The sequence below is a fragment of the Penaeus monodon genome, chromosome 16 (genome assembly GCF_015228065.2).
Source record: "Penaeus monodon isolate SGIC_2016 chromosome 16, NSTDA_Pmon_1, whole genome shotgun sequence".
Lineage (NCBI taxonomy): Eukaryota > Metazoa > Arthropoda > Malacostraca > Decapoda > Penaeidae > Penaeus > Penaeus monodon.
In genome coordinates, this window is record NC_051401.1 from 23,757,554 (window position 1) to 23,762,553 (window position 5,000).

Here is a 5,000-nt window from a genome sequence, read left to right on the forward strand (position 1 = left end):
AGAATCAATTATGCAGAATGCAAGAAATTCAGGCAAGAGAGAATCTAAGTATAGAAACAGAGAGACCCTAAAAAAAAAGTTGGAAGAAGCCAAAGACAGTATAAGATCAGAGACGAAGCAAGGGAAGAAAAAAATACTTCATTAGCTTGGTGAAGCGTCTCCAAGCCACACAAGTCAAATTTAGACGACTTATTTCGCAAAATTTCAAGAAATGAAAACAATTACTGACACTAATGAACCTGGCATTATATTTATCAGTGAAATAAAACTTGATCTCTCCTTTGAACTGCAACAAAGAACTTAATTATACAGCAAGATATATTAAGCAAGACTCTATATTGAGCTTAGAGTTTTTTAAAGCAGAAATAGATGAATTAAACTTCATATTAGCCACTGCCTTCGTCACATGAAAGTTTCAAAATGCTAGCTCACAAAATGCTTATGAGACTAAATAAAATGCTGCAAATTACGGAAACCAAATGCTTTAAATTGGGTATCTTACTACTACAATCAATTTCGAAAGCTTAGATCCGAAACCGTAGTCTTAGTACAAAACAAATAAATGAGCACTTCCTTTAAACGTAACAGAATATACCTGAGCCTTAAATCTTATGAAAAAAAGACAAAACAAAAAACAAATGGCATCTCAACCCGGACTGTGGAGTACGTCGATTCGTCGCCTTTTTATTATTCTAATCAAACCTTATTGTTTTTATTTGGATTTGCTGCCCTCTTTATTTATTTCCTGAAACTGGAGAGGGTGTAAGGAAAGAGAGATGGATAATCCGGCAATGAGTAACTATTATTCATAATATAGAGATCATAAAAGATTTAGAGCATAGTCTTCTGACAAGAAAACACAAACACAAAACTTGAAACTGAACTTAGCCTATTACAGGCAAAGAAAACTGAGGAGGCGGAATAGACAAGAGGTACGGTCATAAGAGAGGTGATTATCGAAGCTGACGAAAGTTCCAAGAGGTAGCAAATTGGGATTACATTCAACACAATTTTTTTGACATATAATGCTCAAGATTCTGTGAGATGAAAAAAAAATTCTTCGATCACATAAATAGTAAAACTACAAGCAAAGACCAAATTCGTTGCCAATATAAATAAGAATATTATCTATCAACAGGAAATGTGCGTGATCCTAAATGAAATAATAATAATTCTTTCTCCAAGATGCCCTCTTTGAAAGGATCAAAAATGCATCAAAAATTCAAAGGATCTAAAGGGATCAGTTCAAAGGAAAACAGGACAGTGCAGAGCAAGTCAGTCTACCATTACTACTTCTACTGCAAAACTTAAAAAAGGAAAGCTGCCTTAAACATGAATATCAGGAAAGATAATGATGAGTAAAATCTTCAGAATAATAGTCGTGTACCTAAAAGCGTAATACACAAACTGCCGGTAAAAATAAGGAAACAGAGAACTACTTCAGGAAAATAAATCCATTGTACGAGTTGCTGACGTAAAGCAGAGTAGATTGTATATATTTAGATTTCGAAAGACTTGTAAAAATGGCATATAGCAGACTTATATGTTCACTGAACAACGTAGCTGGGGTTGTAGGGAAAATCTCGAACAGAATTTCAGTAAGAAAGATAATTATGCATAGTAAGTAAAGTCTACAGTCTACAAAAGGACAAGCAATGAGCACAAAGATTAGCCTTGGCACTAATTACGCTTAATTATTTTATATCACTGATCGGGCTCGAACGTCATGCAAAAATTCAAAGAGTTTTATTAAACGAGGATTCTGCTCAGTCTCCTATGATAAATCAAAAGTTGATTCAGTGAAGTGGTACTTTAAAAATGGAGTTCCGTATCAACACATGCTATGTTGTACGGTACCGGTGATCGCAAAAACTGAGCCCTACACTAGTACAAGTTAGGGAAAATAGTAAAATTAGGATAATGATGATATAAATAAAAGCCTTGGAATAACTGTAAATGATAAAATTTTAGGGGATATTATCACTGATCGCAAACCTAAAGAGAGCATTCATATAGTGTAGATATGGCAAGGAAAATCATTCTATAGTGTGCAATGGGAAAAGGAAAGAGTTTACAGACTGAAGTTAAAGTTTGCAACATAGCGATGACATTATTTCGTAATTCAATTCCACCTCAGGAACGATGAAGTTGGAGAGGAAAGAACTAGTTATTTTCAATTTTAAGATTTTTCCAAACAGAAATAGTAAAAACTTCCAGAAAACATTATATGTACTAGAAACACATCACTTTAAAATGTTTGATAATAATTTAGATGCAGCAGACGTGTCCCGATGGGTACAGTTCTCTCTCTCGTATTTAACCTAGGTAAGAAACCACCAGCTTCCTCAGCATCATCATCAACTAAGGTTCTTATACGAGCCTAATGAGTTGCTTTTCATTTCTCCAAAGGTGAAAAAAGATGTGCTTGTAATAACATGCGTGCCGGTTTTGGTTTGCGTGCTTGCCAATGCATATGCTTACGTACATTTGTATTGATTTATGCATTTAATATTCCGTATGCATATGCTTCAAAGCTGGCATATATAAATGTTAAATACACCTCTTGTTTTGGAATATTATTCATTCTTATTCATACATACCTTTGACCTTTTTTGACTCGCGATGCTCCCGAGCCCAGCTCTCTGGTGCGGCATCGACCTTTACGGGAAAATCAAAAGGAGATTCTAGCAGAGCTGTCGACCATAAAAGAGGCTCATCTCTGGCCTTGAATAACCTTTTTGTCCTGAAGGGCATGTAATTCTAGATCACAGCGTTATTACTACGTGTTGGCGGCATGTCACTGGCTATTTACCTGTGTTTTTATCTATCTGTATACCTGTCAGTATACCTCTCTCTCTCTCTCTCTCTCTCTCTCTCTCTCTCTCTCTCTCTCTCTCTCTTTCTCTTTCTCTTTCTCTTTCTCTTTCTCTCTCTCTCTCTCTCTCTCTCTCTCTCTCTCTATCTATCTATCTATCTATCTATCACTCTTATTGGTATTTCTCTTGTGTACACTTTCGTAATTTTTCTTTCATTTCTAACATTTTTACTTATGCTGTGCGTCCTCTACCCTCTGATAATCTGAACATCCTAAATGCAATGAAAATATTTCCGAATTCAAAGTCAAATTTTGTAAATTTAATCAGAAGGCGTTCTGACTGACGCAGAGGAAGCAAGCCACGGTGCTTTTCTTTTGTTTTCGAACGACGATGAAATATGGAAAGTAACGAAATACTGTGAAAAGCTTGTCTGCGCAAGGACATACTGCAGATTTGAACGAAGGGTGAAAGTCACATACATACACATATGTCAGTGTGTGTGTGTTTGTGTGTGCTTGGGTGCGTGTTTTTCGTGTGTATGTATATGTGTCTGTGTGTGCGTGCTTGTCAGTCTGCGCCCGCGCGCGCGCGCGTGTGTGTGTGTGTGTGTGTGTGTGTGTGTGTGTGTGTGTGAGTGTGTGTGTGTGTGTGTGTGTGTGTGTGTGTGTGTGTGTGTGTGTGTGTGTGTGTGTGTGTGTGTGTGTGTGTGTGTGTGTGTGTGTGTGTGTGTGTGTGTGTGTGTGTGTGTGTAAGTGCGTCTGAGAATACCCTTATGTTTATATGCATATATGTAAACGCACATCATGTAGACAAGCTTCGAGCAGGCTACACCAGAACAGGCGATGCGACGCGCGTGAACCTCGAATGCCGGAGTGAATAAAACGGAAAGTGAATTTGCACGGTGCTCGGGCGAAATCTTCGCTCCCCCCCCCCCTCTCCCTCCCCTGCCCGGTCTCTTCCTCGATCTGTACAAAAGGGCGGGGAGACGTACCTCGTTTTTTTATACATATTTGTGTTTGTGTATATTTACATGTGTGGGTTTGTTTGCATATGTGCTATTGAGTTTATGTTTTTTTTCTTATTGATGTTTGAGTATATTTGCATGTGTGCTTTTGTGTGTGTTTTTTTATGCGCTTTTGAGTGAATGTTTTTTATATGAGTTTTTTGTGTATGTTTTTATATGCGTTTTTGTGTGTATGTTTATTTTTTATATACGTTTTTGTGTGAATGTTATTTATATGCGTTTTTGTGTATGTTTTTATATGCGTTTATGTTTATGTACATATGTCTTTTGTATATATATGTGTATTTTTTGTGTGTATGTATACATATGAGCGTGTGCATCTGTATTGTTTACAGGTATCGGTTTGTTTTCTGTGTGTATTTGTATTTGGTATGAATATTTTTGTATATTTATTTATGTTTATGTGTATATATGTTAGATATTGTATGTACGAGTTTGTGTGTGTGTGTTTGTATACGTTTATATGTATTTATGTGTATATTCATGTGTGTTTTTGTGCGTATATTTGTTATTGTTTTTAGTGTGGATGTGTGCTTTTTGTGTTTGTGTGTTATCATATGTGTGTATTTGTGTATGTGTATTTATGTTATAGTGTGTGTTTCCTGTATACGTGTATGCTTTTCATATGTGTATGGATATTTTTCTTTATATGTGTGTATTTTTTGTATATTTATGAATGTGTTATTATTTTTTGCATTGGTATGAATGTCTTGTTATTTTTTGTATATGTATGTATGTGTTCTTACATATTATGTATAAGAGTTTTTGTATATACGTACGTATGTGTTTTTGTATATGAGTACGTATGCCCTGTGTGTGTGTGTGTGTGTGTGTGTATATATATATATATATATATATATATATATATATATATATATATATATATATATATATATGTATGTATGTATTTATGCGTAGTTGACTGAGTGTATGACCTTGTTTGTGTACTTGTGTGTATCCTTTTCCTCCAACTTAAGCAACAGGGATGAATAATAAACACAGACAAATACCCATGAATTCTGCTCTCCTTGCCGACTTGACAACAAGTTTCAAGAAATATGTTCCCTTTAACTTTTACAAGGATATAGACATGAGTCCTGTCTTTCCCCCTTTTTTCTTTTTAGTATGTCTAGTATGGATACTCATAAAAACTTTTGCGT